The 18,399-nt window shown below is 44.1% G+C and overlaps 9 non-coding genes across 9 annotated transcripts; 6 read left to right on the forward strand and 3 right to left on the reverse strand.

Annotated features, from left to right (window-relative positions):
• Nucleotides 1-201: 201 nt before the first annotated feature.
• On the reverse strand, nt 202-274 carry trnar-ucg (transfer RNA arginine (anticodon UCG)). Its single transcript has one exon. It is a non-coding gene; the product is annotated as a tRNA-Arg (tRNA).
• A 2,679-nt stretch (nt 275-2,953) lies between these two features.
• On the forward strand, nt 2,954-3,027 carry trnan-guu (transfer RNA asparagine (anticodon GUU)). Its single transcript has one exon. It is a non-coding gene; the product is annotated as a tRNA-Asn (tRNA).
• A 1,538-nt stretch (nt 3,028-4,565) lies between these two features.
• trnas-uga (transfer RNA serine (anticodon UGA)) lies at nt 4,566-4,649 on the forward strand. The gene has a single exon. It is a non-coding gene; the product is annotated as a tRNA-Ser (tRNA).
• A 1,550-nt stretch (nt 4,650-6,199) lies between these two features.
• trnar-ucg (transfer RNA arginine (anticodon UCG)) lies at nt 6,200-6,272 on the reverse strand. Its single transcript has one exon. It is a non-coding gene; the product is annotated as a tRNA-Arg (tRNA).
• A 1,193-nt stretch (nt 6,273-7,465) lies between these two features.
• trnan-guu (transfer RNA asparagine (anticodon GUU)) lies at nt 7,466-7,539 on the forward strand. Its single transcript has one exon. It is a non-coding gene; the product is annotated as a tRNA-Asn (tRNA).
• Nucleotides 7,540-9,074: 1,535 nt separating this feature from the next.
• On the forward strand, nt 9,075-9,156 carry trnas-uga (transfer RNA serine (anticodon UGA)). Its single transcript has one exon. It is a non-coding gene; the product is annotated as a tRNA-Ser (tRNA).
• Nucleotides 9,157-10,710: 1,554 nt separating this feature from the next.
• On the reverse strand, nt 10,711-10,783 carry trnar-ucg (transfer RNA arginine (anticodon UCG)). Its single transcript has one exon. It is a non-coding gene; the product is annotated as a tRNA-Arg (tRNA).
• Nucleotides 10,784-11,976: 1,193 nt separating this feature from the next.
• Nucleotides 11,977-12,050, forward strand: trnan-guu (transfer RNA asparagine (anticodon GUU)). Its single transcript has one exon. It is a non-coding gene; the product is annotated as a tRNA-Asn (tRNA).
• A 1,536-nt stretch (nt 12,051-13,586) lies between these two features.
• On the forward strand, nt 13,587-13,668 carry trnas-uga (transfer RNA serine (anticodon UGA)). Its single transcript has one exon. It is a non-coding gene; the product is annotated as a tRNA-Ser (tRNA).
• Nucleotides 13,669-18,399: the final 4,731 nt, after the last annotated feature.

Raw genomic sequence — 18,399 nt, forward strand, 5'->3', positions numbered from 1 at the left:
CAAATTCAGCTGCTCTCCAGTTCTGTTCTGCATGTTTTTTCATTGCAATTGAGCTCGGAGCTGGAGATGATCTCCATACAGTTCTGTGTTCACTAGCCCGCACTTGCGTGCTAATTTACGGGTTGTGGCAAATGCTTTTCTATAGTTCATATACATGACGGCAACCTGTTACCGAGGAACCTGAGAGGTTTAAAAGCCTCATGAGCCAGGCAGGACTCGAACCTACAATCTTCTGATCCGAAGTCAGACGCGTTATCCATTACGCCACTGGCCCATAGAACATGCACTTGCACTCCACCACAGAGAGCTCTACACTGCTACTAGTAGTACACTTCCCCATCTAAATTTTCACAGCAAGAAACTTGTGTTTCCTACTATTTTTATCAGGTTTAAAATATCATCTCCTTAAAACAGAAAAAGTGTTGATGTGTCGTGCTGAAATTCCGATTGATTTTGAATTCAAAGAAAAAAGGTTTTCTTCCAAAACACCATGAAATTGTCACATCTTGCAGACAATAGGTGTATTCCATGTTGAAAAGAGAAGAAAGAAAACCATGGAGCCTTTAACAGGTGTGAGGCTTCTTCAGGTGTGAGAAGACCTCACAGTCGAAACGCTGTGGTTCCGTTCTTCTCTTTTCAGTGTAGTGATTCATAGCCGTTCAGGGACCCCAAATATGTAAGAAAACCGGTTCAGGGACGCCAAATATGTAATCATAGTGGCTCTCTGAAGGCACCAGTTCTGTAGGGTTTGGGCATTTACTGAGACAATTATTAATTGTAGCAGTAAATCACAAAGTTGATTCTTTTGATGGCTTTAGAGTCCAACCATGCGACATAACTCAAACAACGCACACACACAGGTACTAATACACGAGGATACATTTATTAATACATAGAATATGCATATAAAACTAACAGATCTTATCGAGAGGGTTATCAGAATACAAAAGGTATATATTCAGTCAGTTACGAAGTGTTACACATATCAAGAGGACATACGTTCAGTATATCATTCATTAAGACCGTTTCGTAAATGAACTTAGTTATAACTTCTACATTAGATACTCAAACAAGTACATAACTCTTAGGAATTAAATTGATATCAACTGGTTGGGATAACAATTGAATTCTCGAGCTGTAATGCATTGAAGTTAAATACTCATCCAATCTTTGGGGATTCAGATCTTCTGCGGGCACAAAGAAACAGTTGCAGGCTGTTGCTGTCCAATCCGCGCTCTCTGGCTCCGTGCCAGGCTGTGCTGTGCGGCTTGCGACGGTGCGCTGCTGATGCTCACTGACCGGCTAGTTAGTGTTGGCTTTAACTAGCAAAGTTTGTGCACAGGAGAAAAGATGACTGTGGGTCCCAGCAAGTCAGGAAGAGGACCGGTTCGTTCCTAATGAAGAGCTAGTTCTGAATAGTGATTCAGCTTTCCACAGTTCCGACCTGTTCACGAGGCCTGCTGCTGGTTACTCTCTGGCAACCTCCACTCTAGACTCTTAGAACAAAGGAAAGTTCTGGCACTCAGACACACTGGCCGTTCCGTGGTTGTCCGGGCTGAGTCTCAGGATGGTCAGGAGGCGCGCTGCGAGGATGTCCTGCCCTTGGGAGCCTTCTGCTCCTGGGCCGTCCTGCCCTGGAATTCTCCTTTGAATTCCCTTTAGAACAGTCCACAGAATCCTCTCCAGAATCCCTTCTGAATCTTGTTGAATCTCACTGAATCTCTCAGGCTCTCTGTGTTGCCTGTTTTTACCTGGAGGAACTTCAGCTCATTGATTGGCTGAAAGTTCCATGGGCATCAGAGTCCCACGTGGGTTACTCGGCCCTACCAGTCCCTGATTGGTTGATCAAGGTGAGATATGAGTCACTTACTCCTGACACTTAGTAATGCAGTCCAGATGTCCAACTGGCACTCCCTAGACAGATAGGCGCCAATGGATGACCATTGATCATGATAGCCAGGCTTAGCTAAGTGCATCCCCCTTTGGGAGCTGTCCTAGGACCTTAAATCACCCTGGGAATAGTCTCTCTGTGGCTGCACCACAGAGATGAACAGAGAAATGGGGCCTCATTTGGGAAGCTCGGAAACACTTAATTCTGCCTTATTAATAAGCCTCGCCGCTACATCAGCATGCAATAAACCTATTACTTGTTCCTTTGCAGCCGAGGCATGCTGACGTAGCTACCCAGCTGAACATCTTGCAGACTCTACAGTACTTCTCTCCTGTAGAAGTAAAGCAGGGCTTGCTGGGTGAGCTTTTGCTCCGGTAAATTAGGTCACGTGTCATGTTAAATCACTTCTTCTAAACACAACATTTGCTGGTGCTAGCTTTCCCCATGAAAAGAGACATTTCCCTTACAGTACATGACATATCGTTTTTATTCTATCAATAAGTATAGAAATTAAACAAAAGAAAAAATGGTGTCGCCAAAGAATGCACAGCTCTGTCGCCTTGGGGAGGTGTCAAGGGCATTGAGCTCCTTGGACATGAAAAGTGCCCGATAAATGCCATTTCTCATCATTTCTCTTGGCGTCAGTTCTGCTATTAAATGGGACGGAGGCAACGGGTTCAGAGAGCAGGTTAAGTGCACACCGAACGCAGATGTGTCCAAGTGTCTGTAAAAGCGCGGTGCTCCGCTGGCGCTGTTCCCTAGTGGCTTAAAGTGCCTGCCTAGTAAGCAGGCGATCCTGGGTCTGAATACCAGCGGTGCCTCTCTCCGTGTCTTGTTGTGCCGAATGTCTCATTTCAGACAAACGTACAGCTTGGTTCAGTTTAATGCAAGAATTCATTTCCTTTCTGGAATAACTTGTTTTTGAAGAAATCCATACAGCTTGTGAAAGATGAAATCCATTTCTTGGTTGTCAGTGGAAAAAGATTGCCGGCTGCAAGAAGCGCAAGTGATTGTTTTCTTTGACCATAAACCTGCAAATGTAGGGAGTACAAGCGGCCGTCAGTCTCTGTGGCACAATCGGTTAGCGCGTTCGGCTGTTAACCGAAAGGTTGGTGGTTCAAGCCCACCCAGGGACGTATGTCTCCGTTTTTCCAATGTAAACATCATCACCGCTAAAGAAGATGGCGCAGGAGGCTCCACAGTCGAAACGTTGTGCTTCTTTTCTTCTCTTTTCAGCATGGAGTAAACCTTTGCTTGATCCTTTGCAGCCTACGCATGCTGACACAGCTACCTTTCTCTTAACGCGCCTCAATCATTATTCACCAAAACCATCAGCAGAATGTGTCGCCTTTGTGGTGATGTCACTCCTCTGCTTCACAAATGTCCTTAGTGACGGACCATTTCTTTCTGCCATTTTTCCGGAGCGGTTATTGATTGCTCCATCATTTCCCTCATACTTTCCATCCCTAGATTGAAAAAAAAAAACAGAAACAGGCTGACAGGACGACAATCAAATTGCAAAAACTCATCAAAGCACTCGATAGAGTATTTGAATCCACAAGTAGCTACGAGCAACTTTGTCCTGGCTTGCATGAAAGTCGGAAAATGTCAAAAAGAAAAAGATGGTGGCTTTTTCATATCTGTTCTTTTATTTTTAGTTCGTTGGCTCTTCTGTCCATTGTCCTCCTGCCTGGCTCTTGACCTGTGACTGTCTGAACGCACACATTAGACTTTCAGGCGGGGGATTTGTCCTGAGCCTCCGTGGAAGACCCACCCACCCCCATAAATAACTGCTCTAGAAACACATGAATGCAAAACTAAACCACAGCTTAAAGATGAGCTCCAACTCAGTGCCATACTAATGTAAACGAAGTAATACTAAGACATGTTCTTATGGATTTGTCTTACCTTGAGATATGTAATTGGATTTCAGGATTAACTTCCTCATTCAATGTACTGGTGATTCTTTGCCTGGTCAGTACCTGGGTGGGAGACCTCCAGCGAACAATTAAGCTTGCTGCTGGAAGTGGTGTTAAGAGACTCTTAGGATCTTCCAGAGGTGTCTGTCCAATAGCACTAGTTGCCTTAGAGCTGGCTCAAACATTGCTCAAGAGTCTACCTTTCACAGATGCGCAAAGATGAATGATGGGGGTGCACGCTTCAAGGAGCCTTCCAACTGTAGGGACCGATTAGAGACGATCCGTAGCATGTGTTCGTTTCCATATACGCCCCGTGTCTCAACGGTAGGACAGAGAAAAATACTGCCTCGACACGTAACAGCGTTATATTAAACCGCAGGACTTGAGGGCTGTTTTGTTTGAATGTTCAAGGCATTGGTAAGAGCGTAGGTCAAGGGCCATTGGTGCATCTCCTGTAACTGGAGTAAAAATGCTATTCAAACTGCAGTGACTAAAATCGTCGTCCACATGTCTCCGTTGTTGATTGCTTTCAGTCTAAGAACGTTCTGTTTTCATGTCCGAACGGGGAGACTTTATCATTCCAACTTGAAGCCACCCTTAAGTCCTCTGAGGTGTGTGTGTGTGTGTGCTTGCACGTATGGCGTAAAAGGTTTCTTAAACGGAGAGCGAACTTGAAAAAAGTTGCCTCCGCTGCCGCCGCCGCCTCGCACTCCCTGTTCGATTGTAGCAAGAAGGCAGCGGCCGCGGCGCTTGCTGTAGTCGTGGCCGAGTGGGGTTAAGGTGACGGACTTGAAATCCGTTGGGGTCTCCCCGCGCAGGTTCAAATCCTGCCGACTACGGCGTGCTTTGCATTTGGTTGCGTGCGTGCGTGTAAAAGGACCAGCGCCGTTTCGTTTTCGCTGGGACCTTTAACACTCTAAATCGCCTGGACCCACAACCTGTGAAATCGATTCTTCAGCACCCACGATGGACGCTTTGCCGCTGGACACAGAGAACGATGCTTTTCTGCAACGAGCTTTCCAGCTGAATTTTCTCGGCAGCTCCGTACTGAACCTGTTCTCCATTGCAACATAGCGGAGGCTCGTCACGTCTATAGCAAGGCTGGTTAGGACCGCATACGCCACAGTGACTTGTACACAGACCACATGAAAGGCAAGCAAAATACACTTTTAAAATTCCAAAGACTCACAAGGTCAGAGAAACAGCGATGACCTGAACAGATCTGTTACAGAAGTCTAGGTTGACCTTTTTAGAGCTGTAATTGCATTTTTGTTTAATAGAAGATCAAATCTACTCGCATGTACCAGCACCTTACAGTTTATTGATGTTAATTCTGTTTAAGTAATAAGATTGCTAACGATGTTGGACTTTAGCCGGTGTTTTTTAGAACAAATTGCTTACACTTCTGTAAGGAATACGCAGTACGTGCCTTTGTCAGTCATTGCTCACCATACCTGTAACTTTCTTATCTAACTCACTTCCTCAAATGGTGAAGGTCCACAAACATAAATGAAAAAAAAACCCTTGTTGTAGATGAGGTGCACAAAAAAGCAGCCCCTGATAGTGTATAACACATTTATACTATTGCAGAGACACATGTAACATATATATACTGTATATATGAAACAGAAATAGAAACAGAAACAGGAATCGCTTACTCACCTGGAGAATCTCTGTAGGAATATCTAGCATTTATCAATGGAAATAAAAGCTGCTTTAATACAGTGCATGTTCAAACTCAAACCCTCAGCTGCTGTTCTTGTTTGTTTTGGGACAAATTGCAACTGAGCATCGCATGAGCCGTTACGTACCCTTATCTGTTAGGGAATTTCAAGGGAGGAGTTAGGTCAGAATGGGTAGGCTGCAAAACAACAAGTAAAGATTTATTCCAAGATGAAACGTTGTGGCGGTTTTCTTATCTTTTCAGCATGGACTAAACTTTTACGTGTTCCTTATATGCTATATATGTATATATTAGCACCAATGTCGTTCTTAAAAACTAACATGAAATTGTCAGGGACATTCAGCTATATACAAAGACGAGACAGACAAAGTAATAATTCTGTATTAACGTGGCCTACATATTGACGCAATGATCAAACTGACTGACATGTTCTGATTCAGATCCCCTGCAGTTCATGCCAATTAGAACAATAGCAATGCTGAGTCCTCCCCACCCTACTGAGCACAAATTTAGCTGCTCTCCAGTTCTGTTCTGCATGTTTTTTCATTGCAATTGAGCTCGGAGCTGGAGATGATCTCCATACAGTTCTGTGTTCACCAGCCCGCACTTGCGTGCTAATTTACGGGTTGTGGCAAATGCTTTTCTATAGTTCATATACATGACGGCAACCTGTTACCTAGGAACCTGAGAGGTTTAAAAGCCTCACGAGCCAGGCAGGACTCAAACCTACAATCTTCTGATCCGAAGTCAGACGCGTTATCCATTACGCCACTGGCCCATAGAACATGCGCTTGCACTCCACCACAGAGAGCTCTACACTGCTACTAGTAGTACACTTCCCCATCTAAATTTTCACAGCAAGAAACTTGTGTTTCCTACTATTTTTGTCAGGTTTAAAATATCATCTCCTTAAAACAGAAAAAGTGTTGATGTGTTGTGCTGAAATTCCGATTGATTTTGAATTCAAAGAAAAAAGGTTTTCTTCCAAAACACCATGAAATTGTCACATCTTGCAGACAATAGGTGTATTCCATGTTGAAAAGAGAAGAAAGAAAACCATGGAGCCTTTTACAGGTGTGAGGCTTCTTCAGGTGTGAGAAGACCTCACAGTCGAAACGCTGTGTTTCCGTTCTTCTCTTTTCAGCATGCAATAAACCTAGTACTTGTTCCTTTGCAGCCGAGGCATGCTGACGTAGCTACCCAGCTGAACATCTTGCAGACTCTACAGTACTTCTCTCCTGTAGAAGTAAAGCAGGGCTTGCTGGGTGAGCTTTTGCTCCGGTAAATTAGGTCACGTGTCATGTTAAATCACTTCTTCTAAACACAACATTTGCTGGTGCTAGCTTTCCCCATGAAAAGAGACATTTCCCTTACAGTACATGACATATCGTTTTTATTCTATCAATAAGTATAGAAATTAAACAAAAGAAAAAATGGTGTCGCCAAAGAATGCACAGCTCTGTCACCTTGGGGAGGTGTCAAGGGCATTGAACTCCTTGGACATGAAAAGTGCCCGATAAATGCCATTTCTCATCATTTCTCTTGGCGTCAGTTCTGCTATTAAATGGGACGGAGGCAACGGGCTCAGAGAGCAGGTTAAGTGCACACCGAACGCAGATGTGTCCAAGTGTCTGTAAAAGCGCGGTGCTCCGCTGGCGCTGTTCCCTAGTGGCTTAAAGTGCTCGCCTAGTAAGCAGGCGATCCTGGGTCTGAATACCAGCGGTGCCTCTCTCCGTGTCTTGTTGTGCCGAATGTATCATTTCAGACAAACATGTACAGCTTGGTTCAGTTTAATGCAAGAATTCATTTCCTTTCTGGAATAACTTGTTTTTGAAGAAATCCATACAGCTTGTGAAAGATGAAATCCATTTCTTGGTTGTCAGTGGAAAAAGATTGCCGGCTGCAAGAAGCGCAAGTGATTGTTTTCTTTGACCATAAACCTGCAAATGTAGGGAGCACACGCGGCCGTCAGTCTCTGTGGCGCAATCGGTTAGCGCGTTCGGCTGTTAACCGAAAGGTTGGTGGTTCAAGCCCACCCAGGGACGCATGTCTCCGTTTTTCCAATGTAAACATCATCACCGCTAAAGAAGATGGCGCAGAAGGCTCCACAGTCGAAACGTTGTGCTTCTTTTCTTCTCTTTTCAGCATGGAGTAAACCTTTGCTTGATCCTTTGCAGCCTACGCATGCTGACACAGCTACCTTTCTCTTAACGCGCCTCAATCATTATTCACCAAAACCATCAGCAGAATGTGTCGCCTTTGTGGTGATGTCACTCCTCTGCTTCACAAATGTCCTTAGTGACGGACCATTTCTTTCTGCCATTTTTCCGGAGCGGTTATTGATTGCTCCATCATTTCCCTCATACTTTCCATCCCTAGATTGAAAAAAAAAACAGAAACAGGCTGACAGGACGACAATCAAATTGCAAAAACTCATCAAAGCACTCGATAGAGTATTTGAATCCACAAGTAGCTACGAGCAACTTTGTCCTGGCTTGTATGAAAGTCGGAAAATGTCAAAAAGACAAAGATGGTGGCTTTTTCATATCTGTTCTTTTATTTTTAGTTCGTTGGCTCTTCTGTCCATTGTCCTCCTGCCTGGCTCTTGACCTGTGACTGTCTGAACGCACACATTAGACTTTCAGGCGGGGGATTTGTCCTGAGCCTCTGTGGAAGACCCACCCACCCCCATAAATAACTGCTCTAGAAACACATGAATGCAAAACTTAACCACAGCTTAAAGAGGAGCTCCAACTCAGTGCCATACTAATGTAAACGAAGTAATACTAAGACATGTTCTTATGGATTTGTCTTACCTTGAGATATGTAATTGGATTTCAGGATTAACTTCCTCATTCAATGTACTGGTGATTCTTTGCCTGGTCAGTACCTGGGTGGGAGACCTCCAGCGAACAATTAAGCTTGCTGCTGGAAGTGGTGTTAAGAGACTCTTAGGATCTTCCAGAGGTGTCTGTCCAATAGCACTAGTTGCCTTAGAGCTGGCTCAAACATTGCTCAAGAGTCTACCTTTCACAGATGCGCAAAGATGAATGATGGGGGTGCACGCTTCAAGGAGCCTTCCAACTGTAGGGACCGATTAGAGACGATCCGTAGCATGTGTTCGTTTCCATATCTGCCCCGTGTCTCAACGGTAGGACAGAGTCAAATACTGCCTCGACACGTAACAGCATTATATATAACCGCAGGACTTGAGGGCTGTTTTGTTTGAATGTTCAAGGCATTGGTAAGAGCGTAGGTCAAGGGCCATTGGTGCATCTCCTGTAACTGGAGTAAAAATGCTATTCAAAGTGCAGTGACTAAAATCGTCGTCCACATGTCTCCGTTGTTGATTGCTTTTTGTCTAAGAACGTTCTGTTTTCATGTCCGAACGGGGAGACTTTATCATTCCAACTTGAAGCCACCCTTAAGTCCTCTGAGGTGTGTGTGTGTGTGCTTGCACGTATGGCGTAAAAGGTTTCTTAAACGGAGAGCGAACTTGAAAAAAGTTGCCTTCGCTGCCGCCGCCACCTCGCACTCCCTGTTCGATTGTAGCAAGAAGGCAGCGGCCGCGGTGCTTGCTGTAGTCGTGGCCGAGTGGTTAAGGTGACGGACTTGAAATCCGTTGGGGTCTCCCCGCGCAGGTTCAAATCCTGCCGACTACGGCGTCCTTTGCATTTGGTTGCGTGCGTGCGTGTAAAAGGACCAGCGCCGTTTCGTTTTCGCTGGGACCTTTAACACTCTAAATCGCCTGGACCCGCAGCCTGTGAAATCGATTCTTCAGCACCCACGATGGACGCTTTGCCGCTGGACACAGATAACGATGCTTTTCTGCAACGAGCTTTCCAGCTGAATTTTCTCAGCAGCTCCGTACTGAACCTGTTCTCCATTGCAACATAGCGGAGGCTCGTCACGTCTATAGCAAGGCTGGTTAGGACCGCATACGCCACAGTGACTTGTACACAGACCACATGAAAGGCAAGCAAAATACACTTTTAAAATTCCAAAGACTCACAAGGTCAGAGAAACAGCGATGACCTGAACAGATCTGTTACAGAAGTCTAGGTTGACCTTTTTAGAGCTGTAATTGCAGTTTTGTTTAATAGAAGATCAAATCTACTCGCATGTACCAGCACCTTACAGTTTATTGATGTTAATTCTGTTTAAGTAATAAGATTGCTAACGATGTTGGACTTTAGCCGGTGTTTTTTAGAACAAATTGCTTACACTTCTGTAAGGAATACGCAGTACGTGCCTTTGTCAGTCATTGCTCACCATACCTGTAACTTTCTTATCTAACTCACTTCCTCAAATGGTGAAGGTCCACAAACATAAATGAAAAAAAAACCCTTGTTGTAGATGAGGTGCACAAAAAAGCAGCCCCTGATAGTGTATAACACATTTATACTATTGCAGAGACACATGTAACATATATATACTGTATATATATATGAAACAGAAATAGAAACAGAAACAGGAATCGCTTACTCACCTGGAGAATCTCTGTAGGAATATCTAGCATTTATCAATGGAAATAAAAGCTGCTTTAATACAGTGCATGTTCAAACTCAAACCCTCAGCTGCTGTTCTTGTTTGTTTTGGGACAAATTGCAACTGAGCATCGCATGAGCCGTTACGTACCCTTATCTGTTAGGGAATTTCAAGGGAGGAGTTAGGTCAGAATGGGTAGGCTGCAAAACAACAAGTAAAGATTTATTCCAAGATGAAACGTTGTGGCGGTTTTCTTATCTTTTCAGCATGGACTAAACTTTTACGTGTTCCTTATATGCTATATATGTATATATTAGCACCAATGTCGTTCTTAAAAACTAACATGAAATTGTCAGGGACATTCAGCTATATACAAAGACGAGACAGACAAAGTAATAATTCTGTATTAACGTGGCCTACATACTGACGCAATGATCAAACTAACTGACATGTTCTGATTCAGATCCCCTGCAGTTCATGCCAATTAGAACAATAGCAATGCTGAGTCCTCCCCACCCTACCGAGCACAAATTCAGCTGCTCTCCAGTTCTGTTCTGCATGTTTTTTCATTGCAATTGAGCTCAGAGCTGGAGATGATCTCCATACAGTTCTGTGTTCACCAGCCCGCACTTGCGTGCTAATTTACGGGTTGTGGCAAATGCTTTTCTATAGTTCATATACATGACGGCAACCTGTTACCGAGGAACCTGAGAGGTTTAAAAGCCTCACGAGCCAGGCAGGACTCGAACCTCCAATCTTCTGATCCGAAGTCAGACGCGTTATCCATTACGCCACTGGCCCATAGAACATGCGCTTGCACTCCACCACAGAGAGCTCTACACTGCTACTAGTAGTACACTTCCCCATCTAAATTTTCACAGCAAGAAACTTGTGTTTCCTACTATTTTTATCAGGTTTAAAATATCATCTCCTTAAAACAGAAAAAGTGTTGATGTGTCGTGCTGAAATTCCGATTGATTTTGAATTCAAAGAAAAAAGGTTTTCTTCCAAAACACCATGAAATTGTCACATCTTGCAGACAATAGGTGTATTCCATGTTGAAAAGAGAAGAAAGAAAACCATGGAGCCTTTTACAGGTGTGAGGCTTCTTCAGGTGTGAGAAGACCTCACAGTCGAAACGCTGTGTTTCCGTTCTTCTCTTTTCAGCATGCAATAAACCTAGTACTTGTTCCTTTGCAGCCGAGGCATGCTGACGTAGCTACCCAGCTGAACATCTTGCAGACTCTACAGTACTTCTCTCCTGTAGAAGTAAAGCAGGGCTTGCTGGGTGAGCTTTTGCTCCGGTAAATTAGGTCACGTGTCATGTTAAATCACTTCTTCTAAACACAACATTTGCTGGTGCTAGCTTTCCCCATGAAAAGAGACATTTCCCTTACAGTACATGACATATCGTTTTTATTCTATCAATAAGTATAGAAATTAAACAAAAGAAAAAATGGTGTCGCCAAAGAATGCACAGCTCTGTCGCCTTGGGGAGGTGTCAAGGGCATTGAGCTCCTTGGACATGAAAAGTGCCCGATAAATGCCATTTCTCATCATTTCTCTTGGCGTCAGTTCTGCTATTAAATGGGACGGAGGCAACGGGTTCAGAGAGCAGGTTAAGTGCACACCGAACGCAGATGTGTCCAAGTGTCTGTAAAAGCGCGGTGCTCCGCTGGCGCTGTTCCCTAGTGGCTTAAAGTGCCCGCCTAGTAAGCAGGCGATCCTGGGTCTGAATACCAGCGGTGCCTCTCTCCGTGTCTTGTTGTGCCGAATGTCTCATTTCAGACAAACATGTACAGCTTGGTTCAGTTTAATGCAAGAATTCATTTCCTTTCTGGAATAACTTGTTTTTGAAGAAATCCATACAGCTTGTGAAAGATGAAATCCATTTCTTGGTTGTCAGTGGAAAAAGATTGCCGGCTGCAAGAAGCGCAAGTGATTGTTTTCTTTGACCATAAACCTGCAAATGTAGGGAGCACAAGCGGCCGTCAGTCTCTGTGGCGCAATCGGTTAGCGCGTTCGGCTGTTAACCGAAAGGTTGGTGGTTCAAGCCCACCCAGGGACGCATGTCTCCGTTTTTCCAATGTAAACATCATCACCGCTAAAGAAGATGGCGCAGAAGGCTCCACAGTCGAAACGTTGTGCTTCTTTTCTTCTCTTTTCAGCATGGAGTAAACCTTTGCTTGATCCTTTGCAGCCTACGCATGCTGACACAGCTACCTTTCTCTTAACGCACCTCAATCATTATTCACCAAAACCATCAGCAGAATGTGTCGCCTTTGTGGTGATGTCACTCCTCTGCTTCACAAATGTCCTTAGTGACGGACCATTTCATTCTGCCATTTTTCCGGAGCGGTTATTGATTGCTCCATCATTTCCCTCATACTTTCCATCCCAAGATTGAAAAAAAAAAACAGAAACAGGCTGATAGGACGACAATCAAATTGCAAAAACTCATCAAAGCACTCGATAGAGTATTTGAATCCACAAGTAGCTACGAGCAACTTTGTCCTGGCTTGCATGAAAGTCGGAAAATGTCAAAAAGAAAAAGATGGTGGCTTTTTCATATCTGTTCTTTTATTTTTAGTTCGTTGGCTCTTCTGTCCATTGTCCTCCTGCCTGGCTCTTGACCTGTGACTGTCTGAACGCACACATTAGACTTTCAGGCGGGGGATTTGTCCTGAGCCTCTGTGAAAGACCCACCCACCCCCATAAATAACTGCTCTAGAAACACATGAATGCAAAACTAAACCACAGCTTAAAGAGGAGCTCCAACTCAGTGCCATACTAATGTAAACGAAGTAATACTAAGACATGTTCTTATGGATTTGTCTTACCTTGAGATATGTAATTGGATTTCAGGATTAACTTCCTCATTCAATGTACTGGTGATTCTTTGCCTGGTCAGTACCTGGGTGGGAGACCTCCAGCGAACAATTAAGCTTGCTGCTGGAAGTGGTGTTAAGAGACTCTTAGGATCTTCCAGAGGTGTCTGTCCAATAGCACTAGTTGCCTTAGAGCTGGCTCAAACATTGCTCAAGAGTCTACCTTTCACAGATGCGCAAAGATGAATGATGGGGGTGCACGCTTCAAGGAGCCTTCCAACTGTAGGGACCGATTAGAGACGATCCGTAGCATGTGTTCATTTCCATATACGCCCCGTGTCTCAACGGTAGGACAGAGTCAAATACTGCCTCGACACGTAACAGCGTTATATTAAACCGCAGGACTTGAGGGCTGTTTTGTTTGAATGTTCAAGGCATTGGTAAGAGCGTAGGTCAAGGGCCATTGGTGCATCTCCTGTAACTGGAGTAAAAATGCTATTCAAAGTGCAGTGACTAAAATCGTCGTCCAGATGTCTCTGTTGTTGATTGCTTTCTGTCTAAGAACGTTCTGTTTTCATGTCCGAACGGGGAGACTTTATCATTCCAACTTGAAGCCACCCTTAAGTCCTCTGAGGTGTGTGTGTGTGTGCTTGCACGTATGGCGTAAAAGGTTTCTTAAACGGAGAGCGAACTTGAAAAAAGTTGCCTCCGCTGCCGCCGCCGCCTCGCACTCCCTGTTCGATTGTAGCAAGAAGGCAGCGGCCGCGGCGCTTGCTGTAGTCGTGGCCGAGAGGTTAAGGTGACGGACTTGAAATCCGTTGGGGTCTCCCCGCGCAGGTTCAAATCCTGCCGACTACGGCGTCCTTTGCATTTGGTTGCGTGCGTGCGTGTAAAAGGACCGGCGCCGTTTCGTTTTCACTGGGACCTTTAACACTCTAAATCGCCTGGACCCACAGCCTGTGAAATCGATTCTTCAGCACCCACGATGGACGCTTTGCCGCTGGACACAGAGAACGATGCTTTTCTGCAACGAGCTTTCCAGCTGAATTTTCTCGGCAGCTCCGTACTGAACCTGTTCTCCATTGCAACATAGCGGAGGCTCGTCACGTCTATAGCAAGGCTGTGTAGGACCGCATACGCCACAGTGACTTGTACACAGACCACATGAAAGGCAAGCAAAATACACTTTTAAAATTCCAAAGACTCACAAGGTCAGAGAAACAGCGATGACCTGAACAGATCTGTTACAGAAGTCTAGGTTGACCTTTTTAGAGCTGTAATTGCATTTTTGTTTAATAGAAGATCAAATCTACTCGCATGTACCAGCACCTTACAGTTTATTGATGTTAATTCTGTTTAAGTAATAAGATTGCTAACGATGTTGGACTTTAGCCGGTGTTTTTTAGAACAAATTGCTTACACTTCTGTAAGGAATACGCAGTACGTGCCTTTGTCAGTCATTGCTCACCATACCTGTAACTTTCTTATCTAACTCACTTCCTCAAATGGTGAAGGTCCACAAACATAAATGAAAAAAAAAACCCTTGTTGTAGATGAGGTGCACAAAAAAGCAGCCCCTGATAGTGTATAACACATTTATACTATTGCAGAGACACATGTAACATATATATACTGTATATATGAAACAGAAATAGAAACAGAAACAGGAATCGCTTACTCACCTGGAGAATCTCTGTAGGAATATCTAGCATTTATCAATGGAAATAAAAGCTGCTTTAATACAGTGCATGTTCAAACTCAAACCCTCAGCTGCTGTTCTTGTTTGTTTTGGGACAAATTGCAACTGAGCATCGCATGAGCCGTTACGTACCCTTATCTGTTAGGGAATTTCAAGGGAGGAGTTAGGTCAGAATGGGTAGGCTGCAAAACAACAAGTAAAGATTTATTCCAAGATGAAACGTTGTGGCGGTTTTCTTATCCTTTCAGCATGGACTAAACTTTTACGTGTTCCTTATATACTATATATGTATATATTAGCACCAATGTCGTTCTTAAAAACTAACATGAAATTGTCAGGGACATTCAGCTATATACAAAGACGAGACAGACAAAGTAATAATTCTGTATTAACGTGGCCTACATACTGACGCAATGATCAAACTGACTGACATGTTCTGATTCAGATCCCCTGCAGTTCATGCCAATTAGAACAATAGCAATGCTGAGTCCTCCCCACCCTACTGAGCACAAATTCATCTGCTCTCCAGTTCTGTTCTGCATGTTTTTTCATTGCAATTGAGCTCGGAGCTGGAGATGATCTCCATACAGTTCTGTGTTCACCAGCCCGCACTTGCGTGCTAATTTACGGGTTGTGGCAAATGCTTTTCTATAGTTCATATACATGACGGCAACCTGTTACCTAGGAACCTGAGAGGTTTAAAAGCCTCACGAGCCAGGCAGGACTCGAACTTCCAATCTTCTGATCCGAAGTCAGACGCGTTATCCATTACGCCACTGGCCCATAGAACATGCGCTTGCACTCCACCACAGAGAGCTCTACACTGCTACTAGTAGTACACTTCCCCATCTAAATTTTCACAGCAAGAAACTTGTGTTTCCTACTATTTTTGTCAGGTTTAAAATATCATCTCCTTAAAACAGAAAAAGTGTTGATGTGTTCTGCTGAAATTCCGATTGATTTTGAATTCAAAGAAAAAAGGTTTTCTTCCAAAACACCATGAAATTGTCACATCTTGCAGACAATAGGTGTATTCCATGTTGAAAAGAGAAGAAAGAAAACCATGGAGCCTTTTACAGGTGTGAGGCTTCTTCAGGTGTGAGAAGACCTCACAGTCGAAACGCTGTGTTTCCGTTCTTCTCTTTTCAGCATGCAATAAACCTAGTACTTGTTCCTTTGCAGCCGAGGCATGCTGACGTAGCTACCCAGCTGAACATCTTGCAGACTCTACAGTACTTCTCTCCTGTAGAAGTAAAGCAGGGCTTGCTGGGTGAGCTTTTGCTCCGGTAAATTAGGTCACGTGTCATGTTAAATCACTTCTTCTAAACACAACATTTGCTGGTGCTAGCTTTCCCCATGAAAAGAGACATTTCCCTTACAGTACATGACATATCGTTTTTATTCTATCAATAAGTATAGAAATTAAACAAAAGAAAAAATGGTGTCGCCAAAGAATGCACAGCTCTGTCGCCTTGGGGAGGTGTCAAGGGCATTGAGCTCCTTGGACATGAAAAGTGCCCGATAAATGCCATTTCTCATCATTTCTCTTGGCGTCAGTTCTGCTATTAAATGGGACGGAGGCAACGGGCTCAGAGAGCAGGTTAAGTGCACACCGAACGCAGATGTGTCCAAGTGTCTGTAAAAGCGCGGTGCTCCGCTGGCGCTGTTCCCTAGTGGCTTAAAGTGCCCGCCTAGTAAGCAGGCGATCCTGGGTCTGAATACCAGCGGTGCCTCTCTCCGTGTCTTGTTGTGCCGAATGTATCATTTCAGACAAACATGTACAGCTTGGTTCAGTTTAATGCAAGAATTCATTTCCTTTCTGGAATAACTTGTTTTTGAAGAAATCCATACAGCTTGTGAAAGATGAAATCCATTTCTTGGTTGTCAGTGGAAAAAGATTGCCGGCTGCAAGAAGCGCAAGTGATTGTTTTCTTTGACCATAAACCTGCAAATGTAGGGTGCACAAAAGACTGTCAGACTCTGTGGTGCTGAAAAGTTGGTGGTTCAAGCCCCTCCAGTATGCGTGTCTCAGTTTTTCCAATGTAAACATCATCACCATCGCTAAAGAAGATGGCGCAGAAGGCTCCACAGTCGAAACGTTGTGCTTCTTTTCTTCTTTTTTCAGCATGGAGTAAACCTTTGCTTTATCCTTTGCAGCCTAAGCATGCTGACGCAGCTACCTTTCTCTTAACACGCCTCAATCATTATTCACCAAAACGATCAGCAGAATAAGTCGCCTTTGTGGTGATGTCACTCCTCTGCTTCACAAATGTCCTTAGTGACGGACCATTTCTTTCTGCCATTTTTCCGGAGCGGTTATTGATTGCTCCATCATTTCCCTCATACTTTCCATCCCTAGATTGAAAAAAAAAAACAGAAACAGGCTGACAGGACGACAATCAAATTGCAAAAACTCATCAAAGCACTCGATAGAGTATTTGAATCCACAAGTAGCTACGAGCAACTTTGTCCTGGCTTGCATGAAAGTCGGTAAATGTCAAAAAGAAAAAGATGGTGGCTTTTTCATATCTGTTCTTTTATTTTTAGTTCGTTGGCTCATCTGTCCATTGTCCTCCTGCCTGGCTCTTGACCTGTGACTGTTTGAACGCACACAGTAGACCTTCATGCAGGGGATTTGTCCTGAGCCTCTGTGAAGGACCCACCCACCCCCATAAATAACTGCTCTAGAAACACATGAATGCAAAACTAAACCACAGCTTAAAGAGGAGCTTGTCATGACCGCCAGGCAGTTAAGACCAACTCTTAAGCAATCTAAACAGCACCAGCAGAGGGTGATTATTAACAAACGCCGCCGCACGAGTTAACCCACCTGCACACACTCCACCGTGGGGTACGCAGTGCTATTTTTACCATCTTTACTTGCTTCCCGCTGGTATTGAGTCTACTCCTTGAGAGCTCTACCTGGCGTTTTTTCCATTACCTCGTTTATTCTGGATATTGGACTCCCCTTCTGCCTTTTCGACTTTGGACCTCGCCTCTCACCTCGGACTGTTTGCCACCAGTGTTCTCCCTGGATTACGACTTACCTTACGCCTCTTGACCACGAAACAAAGCAAAGCAGAGCAAAACAAAATGAACAAACGAAAAGCCTCACGTCCCGCACTTGCGTGTAACGCCGTTACGTGCCCAAGCGGTATTGTACTTCATCTTAGCACTGCACCCCGGGGCGTACGGTATATGGGAACGAGCACACGCCACAAATCGTCTCGAATCACTCCCTACAGCTGTAAGGCACCTTGAAGCGTGCACCCCCAACATTTTTCTTTGCGCATCTGTGAAAGGTAAACTCTTGAGCAAACTCTGAACCAGCTCTAAGGAAACTAATCCGATTAGACGTTACTTTGACTCATCCTTTAAGGGAACCTTGTTAATTGGAGAAATCAATGATTTCGAATGAATTCTGTATGCGTTAAAAGACAGCTATACACAGAAAACATGCAGGACACTTCTCATGATGTTTCCCGAGCCGAAACACAGTGCGTTTTTCCAAGCCCTCTGACAAAGCCCGCCCACTGAAAACTGCAGCAGATCGTGTAAAGACGTTCAACTTTGTAACTACTGCACGCACAGGAAGCAGAATAAATTCCTCTTTTCAAACTGTCAAAGGTTTGCTTTGCGAACACTGCAGGACATCGCACAATCTCTTTTGAATGGGGACAAACGATTTCTTATGGGGCACAGTAAGTACAGACGTTTAAAAAGCTCCACTCATGCCGACGATGCAGCATGAAGAAGCGCAACCTAACGTTTGCATTCCTAGCAAATTCCTTTTATTTTTTGATAAATAAAGACAGTCTTGTTTAACAAACAACACACACAACATTTTACATTGTCAATTCAATTCAAATCAATGTATTTCTATATAGCAC

Source organism: Lepisosteus oculatus, unplaced genomic scaffold, assembly GCF_040954835.1.
Source record: "Lepisosteus oculatus isolate fLepOcu1 unplaced genomic scaffold, fLepOcu1.hap2 HAP2_SCAFFOLD_90, whole genome shotgun sequence".
Taxonomy (NCBI): Eukaryota; Metazoa; Chordata; class Actinopteri; order Semionotiformes; family Lepisosteidae; genus Lepisosteus; species Lepisosteus oculatus.